Source organism: Triticum aestivum, chromosome 6D, assembly GCF_018294505.1.
Source record: "Triticum aestivum cultivar Chinese Spring chromosome 6D, IWGSC CS RefSeq v2.1, whole genome shotgun sequence".
Taxonomy (NCBI): Eukaryota; Viridiplantae; Streptophyta; class Magnoliopsida; order Poales; family Poaceae; genus Triticum; species Triticum aestivum.
In genome coordinates this window covers 269,216,590-269,235,018 of record NC_057811.1, presented here as the reverse complement: position 1 = coordinate 269,235,018, position 18,429 = coordinate 269,216,590, and the positions used below count along the sequence as shown (strand labels likewise).

At 51.1% G+C, this 18,429-nt stretch overlaps 1 long non-coding RNA gene across 2 annotated transcripts; it reads right to left on the bottom strand.

Moving 5' to 3' along the window:
- Positions 1-518: 518 nt before the first annotated feature.
- On the bottom strand, positions 519-3,770 carry LOC123144612 (uncharacterized). 2 transcript variants are annotated; one of them, XR_006471764.1, is made up of 3 exons: positions 3,492-3,770; positions 2,393-2,516; positions 519-1,016 (listed from the first exon to the last, which is right to left on the bottom strand). It is a non-coding gene; the product is annotated as an uncharacterized lncRNA (long non-coding RNA). The 2 variants fall into 2 exon arrangements; XR_006471765.1 differs by having other exon boundaries at positions 519-2,516.
- Between the last annotated feature and the right edge of the window lie 14,659 nt (positions 3,771-18,429).

The following is an 18,429-nucleotide window of genomic DNA, read 5'->3' as shown; positions in this document are numbered from 1 at the left end:
AAAGTTACGAGGAAAAGCCGTACCAAAGGAAGAGAGTAAAATCTAGTCTGCAAAAACACGCTCAGTACAAACCCATACGGACATCAGTTCAAGTACATTTTTCGGAACCATTCAAAATTACTCTATGAAAAATACCTCCTATGTACAAACACACAAAAAGATCAGTACAAGTGTCGTCGCGAGCGCCGCCGTCGTCGCCCGTGCCCCGGCGCCCATCGTTGCGCCAAGGGTGGGGCCTAGGTTGTCGGGAGGGAGGCGGGCGGGTGGAGGGATCGGCCGCGAGCAGCTCGGTCGACGGCTGGAGTGGCCGGCGGAACGGGAAGAGAGCGGGAGGGAGCTCCTATTTACCCTTCTAATAAAAAGGATCAGTTCAACAAAATGACAATATCAGTACAAACGCTCGAATTCATCAGTTCAACAATAGTAACACGATGGCGTGATGAACTGCTAAAAAAGTATAATATCCCCCTCATAAAATACAATCAGCCCCCTATGATTTTAGGGTCATGTCCCTGCAATTGAGACCCCTCATAAAAATATAATAAGCCCCGTGTAAAAATACAACCAGCCCCTAACAAAAAATGAAACCGCATTCAGTGCGCCAGTGAAACGCAAGGGAGCGTGGCCATGCAGACTGCATAGCGGATCATCGAGAGAAGGAGAGGGAGATTGCGCCGGTAGTGTGAGGTGGACTGCACGACGAGGAGCTCTGTCTCGGCTGAACTAAACTGCAAACAACTTGTAAAACCTACTCCCTCAGTTCCGATTTATTTGTCGTTTAAGATCTGTTCCGACCAGGTGAAAAACGTATGAAATTACATGTTTGCCCCTCCACCCAGAACGATACCCCTCCGCCAGATTTGAATCCACCCAGCTCCACCTCCGCCGCCTTGCTCCTCCGCCCCCACCTTTGCCGCCCTGCTCCTCCTGGGCCTGGTCATCCTGTCGCCCTGTCCTCCTAGGTGTGGTCATCTCCACGACGGCCATCTCCTGGGTGTGGTCTGCTCCTCTGCCTCCTGCAAATCAAATACAACAAGCAGGTAGCAGCAGTTCACCACAGCAAATCAAATCAAGGGAAGTAAGGCTAGTAGTAATACAGGGAAGTACTCCAACAAATCAAATCAAATCTAGGGGACTAAGGTAGCATAAGTTAATGTCAGCAGAACACAACAATGGTTGAGGGCTCGACAAAAGCCTCAGAGAAGAGAAGTTAAAGGAAAAGTTTCATTTACTTTTATCTGAAAGGAGTACTTAGAGAAGAGAAGATAGAAGAAGAGAGAAATAAGAGAAAATAAGAGAGAGAAAAGAGCAAGAGGAGTACTTTCATTTACTGAAATTTTTACTTAAATTTAATTAAAGTTTCAGTTAAGAAAAGGAAAAGGAAAGGGAAAAGAAGAGAGAGAAAAGAGAGAACGAGGAGCATCTAAAAGGAGTGCTCAGAGAAGAGAAGAGAGGAAGAAGAGAGATTAAGAGAGGAAGAAGAGAGAAAGAAGAAGAGAGAAAGAAGAGAGAAGAGAGAAAGAAGAAAGAAATGGAAAGGTTTCATTTACTGAAAAGTTTCAGTTAAAGGAAAGGTTTTAGTTAAATAAAATTAAAGGAAAAGTTCCAGTTAATTAAAATTAAGCTACAACAGCAGCAAGCTACTCCTTTAAGCACAGAAGCAAGCAGCAGCAGGAGTATTTTCATTAAGAGAAGAGAAAGAGAAGAGACAGAGAAGAGAAGCTACACTGTACTCCTTCAAGCTACTCCTACTACTGGAGGAGTACTCTTGAATGACCAATACTACTAGAGGAGTACTCCTGAATGACTAAATGATTGGCCTATTCATTTGTTAACTGAAAAGGTTTAAGTTAATTAAAGGAAAATGTTTCAGTTTATTTTAATTAACAAAAAAAATTTCAGTTAATTTTAATTAAGACAAAAGGTTTCAGTTAATTTTAATTAACTGAAAAGGTTCAAGTTAATTAAAGGAAAAGGTTTCAGTTTATATTAATTAACAGAAAAATGTTTCAGTTAAAGTAGAGAAGAAAATACTCCTACACTTTACTGAAAAAGAAGAGAGGAAGAGCGGACACTGCTGCACTTGCTATAGAGAAGAGAATAGCAAATCAGCTACTGAAACTACTCTTTGCAAGCAAACTTGCAAGGAAACTGGAGTATTTATAATGTCCACATCCACAGCAGACCAACAAACTGCAACAGAACAACAAATTAACTGAACTATAAGCAGCAAGTGACGGCGGATCCGTGCCTCGACGGAGTGGAGGCTAGGAACAAAGGGTCCATGACATGCTGTCCATGGCGAGGGTGAACTTCACACAAAATTGCATAACCAAAACATCGCTAGCTAGCGACAGGCACACAAGAAAGAGGCCGAGACAAGGAACTGTACCTTTTCTGAAGGAAGCTTGCTCAAACTCAGCCTTCTCGTTATTAAATCTTTCACTCTACTATAGGCAATTCTCAGCTTCTTGTTTGAGCTTCCCAACTGATTTTGTCTTCTTGACAACCTCTTCCTGAATAAGAAAGCTAACACCTTGGTAAATTCGGACACTCTGTCTACAATATAGGCTTAATCAAGTACAGCCATATCCTGACAAACAATTTATCACACAATCATGGCTATATATGTACTTCTCTTTAGTACTCCCTCTGTAAACTAATATAAGAGCGTTTAGATCACTATTTTAGTGATCTAAACGCTCTTATATTAGTTTACGGAGGGAGTATATTTTATATCTAATTATGGATGCAAGTATGGGCTGTTGAGCGACGCACCAACCCATCTAGTTAAGTGATATTTGTGTAAAGTGAATGCACTACTAGTGAAATCTCATTGTTAAAGATCAGCCTACTTGCACCTAGACATACATTGACAAGTACTCAGAGAATACCACAGAACTATGAACAGCAGAGGTAGAGAGCAAAGGGGCGTACACTCAAACATATATCTTTACAACAAACTACAGTTTTTCAACAAGAGTTTTTAGTAACGGGGCATCCAACCGAACCACACCACCCTTTTTTCCTGCAAACATAAGTGAACCTCAAGAGCAAATCACTAGCGGACTGCATTTGCACTTCCATTTATCTTCAGAAAAAACACAAAATAGTGAACTGCAGCAGACGACGACAAGAACCTCTCATCGCTGTGCTTGCAGGAGGCCATCGGGGGCGAACAGTAGGTGGCGCCGGGTGGACTGCAGCGTTGGCGCCGCACGGGGTGAGGAACGGCCAGAACGGAGCTCCGCCGGCCACCCGGCCACGGGCTCAAAATCAGGAGGCTCCGGGGTCACGCGTCCGGCCAGAACGGAGCTCCGCCGGCCACCCAGCCACCGGTTCAGAATCGGGAGGCTCCGGGGTCGCGCGCCCGGCCAGAACGGAGCTCCGCCGGCCACCCGGCCATGGGCTCAAAATCCGGGGCCGGCCGCTCCACTCGCTCGGGAAAGGCGGGGAGGAGGAGGAGGAGGAGGAGGGGGAGGGGGGCGTACGAGCATGAAGTCATTTGAGCAGCCGGGGATCTTGGGCGCGTCCACGTCCTGGTGGACGATGTCGTCGCCGGCGGCCGCCCTCACGAGCGTCGCCATCGTCGCCCGTCGCCGGTCCTAGGGTGGGGCCTGGGTCGCCGGGCGGGTGAGGGAGGCGGCGGGAGGAGGGATCGGCCGCAAGCAGCTCGGTCGACGGCTGGAGTGGCCGGCGGAGAGAGCAGGAGGAAGCTCTTATTTACCCTTTTAATAAAAACGATGAGTACAACGAAATGACATCATGAGTACAACTGCTCAAATTCATCCGTTCAACAATAGTAACAAAATAATATTCTGTTACGCGAAACAGAATACTCCCTCCTTCCATCTATATAGGGCCTAATGCGGTTTTCGAGGTTAACTTTGACCAAATGTTAGGGCAATAATATATGACATGCAACTTACACAAAGCATACCATTAAATTCGTATGTGAAAGGAGATTTCAATGATATAATTTTCACATTATGCATGTCATGTACTATTAATCTTGTCAATAGTCAAAGGCGGCCTTGAAAAAAGCATTAGGCCCTATATAGATGGAAGGAGGGAGTAGCCCAGATGTGTGTATATATATATATTGACTATTCGTCACCCTAGTGAGTATTCTTCACCCCTTCTATTTTACCATCAATGCACTGTAATTTTACGTTCCGTAAGTTTTGTCTTATTTCTGACATAAAAAGATACCGTAAGAAAATATATAATCATCGTAAAATATATTTTATGTTATGTAAAATTACAAACGTAAAAACATAGTGTAAAATATATATAAACTCCAATTTTTTTGTCTTATGACCTATAGTTTTATTTTCTTATACCAAATTTTACGTGGTGAATCAATAGGAATGTAACTATTTGAATTACAAATGTAATTTAATTATGAAGTGATTGTAGGTGAAGAATAACTTATTCTGCAGCATGGGTGATGAATAGCATCACTATATATATATAATATATATATATATATATATATATATATATATATATATATATATATATAAACACTACTAAGGACATGGTTGCATAACCAAATTAAACAACCAATTACATAGGTGGCTACTACAACCATGGCATTTGCACACACCAAAGTAAACTATTACATGCATAATTACATAGGTGGCTACTACACACATGACATTTTCACACACCAAAGTAAACTATACATTACATGCATGATTAACTAGGATAAACGATCATCTGAACATCATCTAGTTCTTGTGACACTTGCTCTGCTTGTGGCTCGATCCGGCCTCGTCGATTTGGGTAACGAGGCACTTCCTCATGTCAACGATCCACCTGTGCATCTCGTAGCATGTGTACACGCTCTTGGCTGCGAACCTGAGGTGAGGTTCATCTAGTTGCCGCATCCAGGCCCCGTGCCAGGATACAGGATGTGTTCTGTTGGCATCCTGCTTCATCTTTTCGTAGTATGGGTCGATGATGGCCGAGGCGAGTTCAACCAGGGAGTCCTTCTTCGTGCTGCCCCAAACTATGTAGTGCTCACGGATTTTGACAAGGTTCTCACAGGCCAAGCATGTAACCCTGAGCGCTTTTACATCGTCGGTGGTTTCCACCATAGCGAACTTGTAGTTGGTGCTGTTGACAAACCTAGCGAAACAGTCGAAAGGCTCTGTGGCCATGCAATAGTGGTAGATGAGGACATGATGACGCATGCACAACTGGGCGACAACAACCTTCTGATCTATGTTGGGACGACCGGCGGTGTATTGGAGGTCGATGCTAACCACCTTGTATTTGTCTCGAGCAAGCAACTTCTCAACGGTGTTGATGTAGTCGTCCACCACGGCCAGGTCGATGGTGTACACCACCGAGAGATCCGTCTCCCTCGCGTGGGTCTCCACTTTATGCTCGCCGAACTCCATTGGAGCACCGCTAGACATTCCCTCTCTATGTGTCGTCATGGGTGTGCTTGTTGTGTTGTGGGGCGCGATCGAGAGGTTATAATGGCCGCGGGAATTAAAGGAGAAGATGGACGGCCTGGAATATCGGCACGCCCTGATGGTAGTTCTAATTTGCAGCGCGTAACTCCATCATGCCGCATGTAACAGCATCGTGCGGCGATGCGCGTGGCGCAACCGCATGCATATGGGGGCCCCGACGTGATCATGCGTAGGCCCAACCACTGGCAAAGCACGCGCGGAGGGACGCGAGCAAAGCGCTCCGCGGTCACCTCAATGGCGAGCACCATATATATGCATATAGGAGTTGAATGCGCAAGGAAAAGCTGTACACAAGCCGAGCGCGCCGACGGACGCGAGCACCGCGCCGCGGGGCCTAACGGCGAGCAGAGCTTGCCAAGGGACGCGAGCGGGGGCCGGCATAGTGATACGTGGCAAATGAGACAAACTGTGCAAGCGATGTTGGAGACATCAAGCACGAATCAGATTAGAGTTGCGTGTGCGATATGTGCCATACAGTTGATCCATCCGAGCTGTTTGTGATGGAATAAGCCGTGTGTGTTGTGGGCAAACGCTTGCTGGTATATAACCTTAAATTTAACCAACAAAATATTAATGCATGTTACAAAAATTATATAACTAGAAACTATGTTTAAATACGAACCCAACGATATAATCTTTGGCGACATGCATTCGTCTTTTATTAGCTAAATCCTACTTATAAACCAGGACAGGGGTATAGTAGGTAATTAAATCGCAAACATTTTTTTTATTAACCGTATGTGTACGTGTCCTTTCGTCCTCCTCTCGCACGTCTTGTCACCCTGCTGCCACAGATGGCTTCGAGCGCAAGCTTAAGCAGCACGCGGGGGGGGGGGGGGGGGGTTCTTTTGGCCAAACTGTGGTGAGCTCGTTCCCGCGCAACCGCACAGGTTCCTGCACAAGCTTCTCACCCGACTCGGTGAAATCCCCCAAAATCCCAATGCTTACCAGCCTACTACATAAACCCTCACGGCTGGCGAGTCTTGCGTCGCATTTCTCCCTGTAGCTTATCTCGTCTGCTTCTCCCACAATCGCCAATGGCACCGGTCCATCGTCGTCGCTCAGCCACTACGCCGCCATCAGAGGATAGCTCCAGCTGGGAGGCTACACTTCGACGGCGGCGTAGTCCCCGGCATAGTGTAGTGCGCGTGGCGTCCCTATTGGATGTGCGCGGAACACCCACCACACGCTCCGCTGCCGCTGCCCATCGGCAGCTATTGCCGGCCGCCGTTGCCGCCACACCACCGTCAAGAGCCAGGGCCATCGCCCGCTCTGCCGCCGCGGTCTAAAGGCGGGAGGTGGCCGTCGTGGCCGCCACCCCACTGCCAGCCACTGTGGCCATCACCCGCTCCGCCACCGTGGCCGAAGGCGGGAGGTGGTGGTCGTGGTCGCCATCCTGTCAGATTCTGGGTTCCGGCAAATCCTTGTAAGGTTCGAACTCTGGTGTGCGCATGAAAAACTCTCTCTCCCTAGTTCACTCGCTCAATGATCTCACGGCCTAGCTCGACGAACCCAAAGAACACGAGACACATGGGTTTATACTGGTTCGGGCCACCGTTGTGGTGTAATACCCTACTCCAGTGTGGTGGTGGTGGATTGCCTCGCGGGCTAAGGATGAACTAGTACAATGGATGAACAGCCTCCTGAGGAGAGGTGTTCTTGAGCTCGAAGAGCTGGTGGGGTGGCCTTGGTGGAATGGAACCAGTCCAAGATGAGATGCCTCCTATGGTGGTGGCTAGTCCTATTTATGGAGGCCCTGGCCCTCTTCCCAAATGTTAGGCGGGAAGGGATCCCACAATGGACAAGTTTGAAGGGGGACAACTAGTACAAGCTATCCTGACAAAAGGTGTTCTTCGCCTGCCAAAGGCTCTGTTGGTGACGCAGCTGTGGGCTTCATGATGACCTCCGTCCTGCTAGTCTTGGTCCGCGCACGTGGATCAGGTTCTCGCAGTTCTTCGCCGAAGAGATGCCGCCGAGGGGGCTGCTCGAGTTGTGGCTGCAGCATGCCAAGTGCAGCACCCCGGCAACGGGAGCGGAGGTCGAGGTCATCTCCCCGGGCAAGATCTTCATGACCCGTGGATGGGGCGAGGTCGCCCGCACTTGCCGCGTGGAGGGGGCCCTCGCCATCCACTTCGAGTATGATGGTGCCTCCATGCTATTCTTCAAGGTCTTCGATGAGGAAGGCTGCCGCCTGGAGTGCTGCCCTGGAGGGGGTCGCCAGGACGGCGCAGCGTCAGGCGCTAGGCACGCCCTTGGTCCTGCCGACAGCTCCTCCAGTAGCAGCGATGGCGCCTGGGAGTCTAGCGACTCTCCTGAGCCTAACGAGACTCCAGAGACGAGCGACGACAGCTACGTGCCCCCGAGCTTTCGCCGTGCCCGGAGCGCAGCAACGGCTTCCGCTCGTCCTCGTCATTGATCTTGATGGGGTTGGCGTCGGCCCCTCGTGGCCCACTGTTGATGATGGCGTCGGCGGCGACGCCTGTAGATATGACTCTTGGAAGCCTTCTTCTTTTGTTCCATGCGATGAATCAAGATGAACCCCGCTGGGGTGTGTAAAAGGTCTGTAGTGCTTTTGCTTCAATGTTATTCTCATTACAAAATTCGTGATTGCGCGTCTTGCTTTGGCATTGTCCCCCCTTTTCGTCCTCACGGTAGCTTCGTGCTCTACGCCGACAGGTCCCAGTCCCCAGGCAGGCGTCAGCCGTGGCTGGTATGCCAGGTCACGATGCTGTGGTCAAGGCCAGGAGGTGAGCTGCCCAAGGTCTGGTAAGATATCTTGAGGCGCGATGCTCAAGAGGTCCCCCTTGGCATGCAAGCAGCTTCGTAAAGGCAGAAAAGGAAGGCGGCATTGCCGGAGCAAGGCTGCAAGAGCCGGAAATCCTAAGTCTCTATGCCGGGCTAACTTGAATACGTGACTTATCTTGGCAAGCCTGAGGCGATTTCCTTGTGCAGCGCCCAATTCGTGCGTCAGTGGTGGTGGTATGGCTGAGTTAGGCCCGCGCCAGCCTCCCTCCCTTTTTCACGCTCTTCTAAGTGCTCTGCGTCCTCGGGTCCTGACCCTCGAGCGAGCATAGCCGCCGCTGGTATGCCAGGTCGCGGTGCCGTGGTCAAGGCCAAGGGGTGAGGGCTGGAGAGTCAGTAAAAGCTCATGAGAAGCGATGCTCAGGAGCCCCCCTTTAACGCGCAAGCGAATTGCATGAGAAAAGGAAGGAGCTTGCGGTGCCGCCCGTAGTTAGGCTCTGGAGATTCCTGCAGGTTAGCGCAAGGGGAGAATACAGCTTGCAATCGCGTTTGCTGCCCTGCCGCTGGTCTTTCCGCAAGAAGATGAAGGCACTGAGGGCCTGGTGACGTGACGTGTGCGGGGCGTGCCGCGAGCCAGAGCTCGACCACTCAGGTTTGTCAGCGTTGTAGGGACAGACCCAAGCACAAGCGCCGTGCCAGCATGTGTAGCCCCCGTTGTGGGATGAGCAGGAGGCCGGTCAGCAACGCGGGTGGCTGCCAAGGGCCACGAGCAAGCAGGTGATGATCACAAGGTAACTCATGCAAGGAGTCAAGCTAGTTCAAATAGACGCAAGAACGATACATGCCACAGGGGCGGACCCATGAGGCCTCGGGATGATGCAGCCTGAGGGGCGCCCCCAACAGAGTAAGCTAAAGATGCAAAAGGATACATGTCGTAGGGATAGGCCCGTGCGACTTGGGGATAATTCTGCCCGAGGTGCGCCCCCAACTGAATGAACCGAAAAGAGTCACTTGGTACCGTTGCTGAAGAGGTGTTGAAGTAGCTGACGATGCATGCTGAAGGGGTTGCTCCTCACGAGCCGCCTGGGTCCTGAGCCCCAAGAGGCTCTGGGGGTCTGGGCGGCTCATGATGAACCGTCGCCATCTCCGCCAGGACAACATGATGCCTAGCCTCCTGAGCCGCCAGAATGCTCTGCTAGTGGCGCTCGGAGGTGATAGCCGCGTTCGGCAAGCCGAATGGCATGCGAACATAGCTGTGAGGTAGACCCTCGCACCGACCAACATGTGAAGGCCAGAAACGCTCCTGAGATGCCGCCCTGTTGATCCCTGGAATGTGAACACAGGCGCGCAGCTCGTCGTCCTTGCCAGGACGAGGGGTTGCGCCAGGTGGTGGGTGGCGGTCGCTGCGCATGGCTCTCGCCCCTTGAAGCTCCTCGGTCGCCTTGGTGATGGACTCCTGAGCACCCGGCACTCCACGGCTTTTGCTCTCTTGAGGGAAACGCGTGGCGAAGCACGCGTCCACGTGGTGCCCGAGCGCCTCCCTCGTGACATGGGCTAGGTCAAAGGCCCTCCAGAAGAGAGCCCCCGAGCCCAGCCTGAGGAGGGCGCCGGGCGCGCCTTCCTATGCGAGGGAGGGAGGCGCCCCATCTGTGGGCGGAGGTCCTGAGGTGGTGCCGCTGGAGACACTGCTCTCTTGAAGCCCTTGGTGGAGCAGCTGCTTCTTCTTTTTGGGGACAACCTCAGGAGGGTAAAAGGTGCCTTTGTTGTCTGGGTCTTCGGCCGTTGCGGCCTGGTAGGCGCGCTCGAGAGAGCACACCGCATCCTTTTCCTCGCAGGCGACCATGATGATGCCGCCGCTCCCTTGCATCTTTAGGACATTGTAGCCGTGATGAGTCACTGCCATAAACTTGGCCAAGGCTGGATATCCAAGGATGGCATTGTACGGCAGGCGGATATGGGCGAAGTCGAAGTCGATGAGCTCGGTGCGGTAGTTGTCGCGCTTGCCAAAGGTGACAGGGAGGCGGACCTTCCCTATCGGGGTGGTGGAGCCGTCGGTCCCTCCTGAGAAGGGCTTGGTAGGCTGTAGCTGATCATATGGAACCTGGAGGCGGTCGAACGTCTCGACGGATAGGACATTGAGCCCTGCACTGCCGTCGATGAGGGTCTTGGTGACTTGGACATTGCTAATGATGGGCGAGCAGAGCATCAGGAGGGTGCCAGCAGTTGCCACGCACTTGAGCTGGTCTGACGAGCTGAAGGTAACGGCGCACTTGGACCACCTGAGCGGGCGCGTGGCCTCGAGCCCGAGGGGAGCCGCGTTCACCTCGCGGGCAAACTGCTTGAACATGCGCTGGGAGGCTAGGGCCTGAGCGCCACCCAAGATGTAGGCGATGGAGCGTGGCTCCTGGAAGCCCCCAACCCCCTCGTCCTGATGATGGTCGTCATTCCTCCTTGGCGGTGGTGGTAGCGGAGGGAGGCCAGCCTTGCCCTGAGGACGGTCCTCACGAGGCTGGTCACTCCAGGCGCCCTCGCAAGGCTGGTCCTGCCAGTGGTCCTCACGAGGCTGGCCGTGCCACTCCTGGCAGGGGCCGCGATCGTCCCAGCGTCCTCCACTTTGTCCTCCTCCTCGGACGTAGCCCCGGTCGTTGCGCTCGGGGCGTCGACCGAAGCGCCCATCACGGATGGCCCTGAGCTCGTGACAGTCGTTGGTGTAGTGGTTGTGTACGTTGTGGAAGGCGCAGAACGGACGGCTGCCCTTGGACGACTCCGGGTGATCGCAGTCGCGCTTCATCTCTGGCTCGGCCACGAGCACGGCTGCTCCCTTGCGCTTCACATCCTTGGTCTTGGCCTTCTTGTCTTCTGGGTCGGTAGCTGGAAGCTCGAGGAGAGAGAGGCGCCCTTCCTCAGCTCTTGCGCACTTGGTCGCCATGTTGAACATCTCTAGAGCCGTGCATAGGTCCTCGTGGATGGCGAGCTCTTCCTTCATCTTTACATCACGGACGCCATCGGAGAATGCGGAGATGATGGCCTCGTCCGTCACCTTGGGGATCTTGAGGCGAACGCTGTTGAAGCACTAGATGTACTTCCGCAGGGTTCCCCCTGGCTACTGCTTGATGCGCCACAGGTCACCCATGGCTGGTCGGCGGTCATGAGTGCCCTGGAAGTTGGCGACAAAACGCTCGCGCATCTCGCCCCAGGAGGAGATCGATCCCGCGGGAAAGTTCAGAAGCCACGAGCACGCGCCATCCTTGAGGGCCATGGAAAACTAGTTCTCCATGGCCTTCTCATCGCCGTTGGCTGCCTCAGTACTCAGCTCATAGAGCTGTAGGAACTCAACAGGGTCGGGGGTGCCGTTGTAGCGCGGAGGCAGGTCCGGCTTGAACTTTCCGGGCTAGACGACGGTGCGCAGCTCGGGAGTGAAGGCACGGCAGCTGCGGTAGTGACTGGAGTCCGTCAAGGGGGCGGCGCCTGATCTTGGCACCCACGCGCCGCCACCGTAGGCGCCACGCGGTCTTGGCGTGGTGGTGCTGGGAGTGCAGGAGTGTTTTCTTGTTGCGGCCGAGGGACTTCTTGGCAGCTTCCTTCTTCGTGCGTGGGCGCCCTGCGCGGTGGGTCACGCCGCGGGGCCGCGCGTCTTGTTGCGAGGGCGCCGTCATGATGTGGAGGTGGTGGAGGCGCTCCATGGGCTACGTCGCCCACAGCAGGAGGTGGGCTAGGCAGCGAAAGAGACGATGCGGGAGAGCCCCCAGCGGCACTGACAAGCTCGGCGATGCGGTCCAGCCAGTCCTCGTAGAGGTCATCGGTGGGACGGTAGCACAGGAGCTCGCGCGCCATGAGCAGTGCACCCTGCGCGTTCGTGGGTGCGCGACAAGCGTGGGACGACGAGCCGGCCAGAGTCAGCGATGGGGTGGCGGTGCGTCCGTCCCGTCACACGGAGGGGTGCAGCGACGAGGCTTGCTACTTGTTTCCCGTCGGGCCGGTAGCGGCGTTGGCAGCGGGTGATGGAGAATGGTGGGGAGGTCCGCCAACGGGTGCCGTCTGAGCGACACGAGCGGCAAGGGCGGCCCGGCGCAGCACGGGCTCAGCGAGCGTCAGCCATGGATGCGGCGGAGCAGTGGTGCGTCGATAGACGGGAGAAAGGCTTCAGCGCACCTCTACCTGGCACACCAAATGTCAGATTCTGGGTTCCGGCAAACCCTTGTGAGGTTCGAACTCTGGGGTGCGCACGAAGAACTCTCTCTCCCTAGTTCGCTCGCTCAACGATCTCACGGCCTAGCTCGACGAACCCGAAGAACACAAGACACAGGGGTTTATACTGGTTCGAGCCACCGTTGTGGTGTAATACCCTACTCTAGTGTGGTGGTGGTGGATTGCCTCGCAAGCTAAGGATAAACTAGTACAGTGGATGAACAGCCTCCTGAGGAGAGCTGTTCTTGAGCTCGATGAGCTGGTGGGGTGGCCTTGGTAGAATGGATCCAGTCCAAGATGAGACGCCTCCTACGGTGGTGGCTAGTCCTATTTATAGAAGCCCTGGTCCTCTTCCCAAATGTTAGGCGGGAAGGGATCCCACAATGGACAAGTTTGAAGGGGGGACAACTAGTACAAGCTATCCTGACAAAAGGTGGTCTTCGCCTGCCAAAGGCTCTGGTGGTGACGCTATTGTGGGCTTCACGATGACCTCCATCTTGCTAGTCTTGGTCTCGTTGCACTAATATGGAAACCTTTGCCTGATGCCTCGGGACTCCTCGTCCGCGCCTGCCTCTTTAGCACGAAAGTGGAAACTGGTACACTGCGCTCGCTGGCGCCCGCCTAGCCTTGGTCGTCATGGCTCATGTCACGTGAACCTCGCGAGGTGCCCCTTGCATAGATATCTCCGCTCCTCAGGAGCCAGCCTAGGGAGACCGCTCCCAGGGAGGTCTTGGCGTCATTCGCCTCGCGAGGCTTGGCCCCTCGCGAGGGTCTTGAGTGGTTGTTGCTGAAGCTGGACCTTACTGGGCCATTGGTGGAGCCACGCCTTGGGCCGCAGGTAGGCAAGTCTGAGTACCCCCATTCCCATGGCGCTGACACACCCCATCGTCGGCCGCCATGGCCGCCATCCCACTGTCGACCGCCGGGATCATCACCTGCTCCACCACAGCCGCCCGAAGGTGGGAGGCGGAGGTGGAGGCCCGCACGTGCATCAGCGACCTTGCGTGCTACATCGAGTTCCTGCGGGAGGAGGAGGAGCGCCTCGCCGAGCACGCAAAGAGCCTTACCGCAGCCGTGGTCGCAACACACGCCGACGCAGAGGCGAGGAATCAGGAGATCTACGAGCAGTCCGGCAGCTTCAAGAGGGGTCGTCTAGAGCATTAGAGGGCATTCGAGGTGAGCATCGCTGAATGTGCAGTAGCGGCAGGCACCGTATTGCAGTTTTCCAGCTCGTCGGTAGGCTCCTCCTCCTCTTCCTCTTACTGAGCGTGCTCGACAGAGGGGAGGCTTCCGGAAGTAGTACAAAACCCCTCCATACGTGGTTGGCAACAATTGGGGAAAAGTTTGGTCGGTTCAGCTGTCGAGTTGAACTGTTTTTATAAATTAAGAATGACTGCTTAATCTAAATTACTGAATATTAGTTGCAAAATTTAGATAGTGCTAGTGATTTTTAGCTGTATATTTTGACAAATCGCAGTGTTACAAGGATTGAAAAATGGCAATGTTACTAGATCAACAAATGTGAATCTTTCTAGTTTGATAAATGGCAACATACCCAATACGACAAATGCAAATCTTACCAAATTGTTTGTATGTGGTTGCACACGGGTCATCCAAAACAACTGTTTGCGTTGAAGGGATGTACAAATCCTGCTCGGCACATTTTCTCTTGGCTTAGCACCGAAGTCTGGCTTTGCATACCGTATTCAATCTGAACCGTTTGCGTTGAAGAGATGCACAAATCCCTGGCTGAGAATTTTCCCTTGACTTAAGGGGGGAAGACCATATCTCTCACTTTGCATATGAGTGTTCTATCTAAAATGTTTGCGATCAAGAGCTGCAGAAATCCTGCTCGTCACATTTTCCCTTGGCTTCCTGGGGAAGCTGTCGGTTTGCATACAGGTGTTCTAACTACAACGTTTGCGATGAGTGTTTTATATTTAAAAACCGTATTAAACTATGGCTTGGGCGCCATTAATGGATATGATGCGAGCAACGCGGGTGGTCGTGGAAGTCAAAGGGCTCGCTTCCCAGTGAGCCTGCACGGTGTACAGGTCGCACACTTTTCGGTGAGCCTGCGCATTGGAGTACAGATCGCATGCCTCCCGTTTAGTCAAGCACTTGTCCGCACAACACCTCCTAGCCATTAAAAGAGTGAGGCGTGGCATCACGTGAATGGTTAACAGAATGCACACGATTTAAATTATACAAAACGTTTGAGATTTTATAGTGGCAGCTATTTGTTTCAAAATGCCTTTGTTGGTTGTTATTCGAGTGCGCCTTCTCTCAAAATAGACACAAAAAATACCACAACATGTCTGGTGCTATTCCATGATAGCATGCCAAGTTTGATGAATTTCAGACAAGTTTTGGATTTACTAGAATTTAAAAACAAAGTATCTCAACGTTTTGCTGGCAATCAACAGTGCCCTGGTGTTTGAAATTCATTCCCATTTCTTGCATGGGACCTAAGCATGCACCCAAGGACACAGATTTGATTTTTCAACCAATTTATATGCACTGGAGCATGTGCATGTAGTTCAAATTTGAATTATGCACATAAAATGCCTAGAAAACCCAGTTAATGTATAAAAATGTCCAAACAAACCACGAAAAATTCCTAAATTTGACACAACACTCCTGTTGTTCCATGTTGACACTAGAAAATTTTGAAAGCAATAAGAGGCAACGGATATTGTTTCATCCCCAAAGGTGGCACGTTCCCTACCGAAACCATCAGGCTTGTCGTGAGAAGCTCTGGTTTGTGAGAAGCTTATACCCAAACCTGCCCCAAATGGGACAAAAAATTTACCACGGCATGTTGATGCCGCTCCATATAGCATGCCAAGTTTCATGAATTTCAGACGAGTTTTGGATTAGTAGAATTTAAAAACCAGGTATCTCAATGTTTGCGGCCGAGTGACGGTGCCAGGGTGTTTGACATTCATTCCGCATGGGACCTAAGCATGCAACCAAGGACACAGATTTGAATTTTCAACCAATGTATATGCATTAGAGCATGTGCCTGTAGTTCAAATTTGAATTATGCACATAAATGCATTGAAAACTCAGTTAATGTATACAAATGTCCAAACGAACACCGAAAAATTCCAAAATTTAACACAACACTCTTGTTGTTCTATGTTGACACTAGAGAAAACATTGAAATCAAGAAGAGGCAACGGATATCATTTCGTCCAGAAAGGTGAAACGTCCCCTACCATAACCATGAGGCTTGTTGCAAGAACTCTGGTTTGTGAGAAGCTTATACCCCCACCTGCCCCAAATGGGATATTATTTTTAACACTGCATGTTGATGCCGTTCCATGATAGCATGTCAAGTTTCATGAATTCAGACGAGTTTTCGATTTACTAGAATTTTAAAACCATGTATCTCAATGTTAGCGGGCGAGCGATGGTGCAAAAGGTGTTTGACGTTCATTACCATTTCTTGCATGGGAACTAAGGTTGCAACCAAGGACCCACATTCCAATTTTGAACCCGTTTATATGCACTAGAGCATGTGCACTATTATGCACATGAATGCATAGAAAACTCAGTTAATGTATAAAAAATGTCCAAGCGAACCCCGAAAAATCCCAAAAATTGACACAACACTCGTGTTGTTCTATGTTGACACGAGAAAATTTTTGAAAGTAAGAAGAGGCAACAGATATCGTTTCGTCCCCCAAGGTGGCACGTTCCCTACCGAAACCATCAGGCTTGTTGTGAGAGAAGCTCTGGTTTGCGAGAAGCTTATACCCAAACCTGCCCCAAATGGGAAAATATTTTTACCACGGCATGTCGATGCCGTTCCATGATATCATGTCAAGTTTCATGAATTTTAGACGAGTTTTCAATTTACTAGAATTTTAAAACCATGTATCTCAATGTTAGCGGCCGAGCGACAGTGTCAAGGTGTTTGGCATTCATTCTCATTTCTTGCATGTGACCTAAGCTTGCAACCAAGGACAAACATTTGATTTTGCAACCCTTTTTTATGGACTGGAGCATGTGCATGTATTTCAATTTCAATGATGCAGATAAATGCCTAGAAAACTCAGTTAACGTATAAAAATGTCCAAACGATCCTCGAAAAAATCCAAAATTTAACACGATACTCATGTTGTTCTATATTGACACATGGAAAAAAATTGAAAGGAAGAAGAGGCGATGAATATCATTTTGTCCACAAAGGTGACACGTTTCCCTAAAGGAACCATGAGGCTTCTTGTGAGAAGCTCTGGATTGTGAGAAGCTTATACCATAACCTGCCCCAAATGGGACAATATTTTTTACCCCAGCATGTTGATGCCATTCCATGATAGCATGCCAAGGCTCATGAATTTCAGACGAGTTTTGGATTTACTAGAATTACAAAAGCAAGTACCTCAACGTTTGCCGGAGAGCCACTGTGTCGTGGTGTTCGAAGTTCATCCCCATTTCTTGCATGGGACATAAGCATAAACCCATGGACACATATATGATTTTACAACCCATGTTGGTGCGCCGGAGCATGTGCATGTAGTTTAATTTCGAATTGTGCACCTGAAATGGCTAGAAATACAATTTAATATATAAAATCTCCAAACAAACCCTGAATAATTCCAATTTTTTTACGACACACATATAGTTGCATGTTCACTGCATATAAAAGTTGTACAATTCAAACACCGTCCATTGCCGCTGTGACCCCATTATGTAATGCAAATCAAGATGAAAAATCAAGTAGATCCCACACAGTTTATTATCACCAACCGTGTGAGATGCAGTATAAAATATCCTGGAGCACTGTCCGTGTATAGTACGCCTATGGCTTACGCGAGAAGGTGCGTCGGCTACAGTCCACAGCCGGCGTGTCAAGCACACTAGCTCGCTCCCCAAATAACATTTCACTATTCAATCATCGTCGGTGAAAGATGGGGATGTGGACCCACGTTGTGAGGGCAACTTTGGCGGCCCACTCCCTAGGAGACCGTCAGGCGCGAGCTGGACATGGTGGAGGCGGCGGAGATCGACAAGCACCAGCCATAGTAGTACTCTTTGTTTTGTTTAATTAAGAGCACCGGTCTTTGTTGCGGGAAACCACGGCCACCTATGGGACCAGGAGACCCCTTGCTGGTTCGGTAGGGGGACGTCGCGTTGCACAAAGAGCAGACAAGCGTGGGGCAGCACGGCAGAGATCACACATGCAGTTTTACCCAGGTTCGGGCCACTGTGAGGCGTAAAACCCTACTCCTGCTTTGGTGGATTGATCGTGGAAAGGTGGTCGGAGCGTAATACACTTGCCTGGCAGGGGTTGGCTGAAGGTAGCAGCGACTACGCGCGTATGGGGGTGTGAGTTATCCAACCTTCTAAACCTTTCGATGTTTGCCATGAGACTCCTTTTATAGGTCAAGGGGTTACCACAATGGCAAAGTAGTCATTACACACTGATAAGATAGAAAACCGTGCTATCATACCTAACTCTACGGGCTGACATGGTGTAGTAAATGCACCGCTCAACTTCACATCATTGGTTGCCCGACAAGGCTTGCCAAGCTATCTTGCCAGCTCCATGCCCGCCCGCTTGACACGTCACAGGATGGGTGTCATCTGTGGGTTTTTCCTGTAGGGAGAGGTTGCCATGTGGCGAATGGCTGCCACTTAGTCACTCTGCAGCTTCACACCATACTGATTGACGACGTGGGTTGTGGTGGAGTGGTTGGTAGGGTGGTCTCGTCTCCGTGAGTCCTGGCAGGCCCTGCCGGGACACCTTGCTTGTCTATTTCTTAGTGTGGCCTCGCCCCTTGCCGGGCGCCTGCCCTGCAAGGGAGACCTTTCCTCTGAGGTTGTCTCGCTTCTCTAGCTTGATCTTGGTCTCTCTGATCTGTCCGTTGGTCCGTCAAATCTCTTAGCTGAATTGGGTAGGTGCGTCAATCTTGATCCCGTGCCTGTGCACTATCTAGGCAACAGACCTAGGGTTTGTTGCATCGACAGAATCCCCCGGGCCTGCCCCGAACACGCTCCCGAG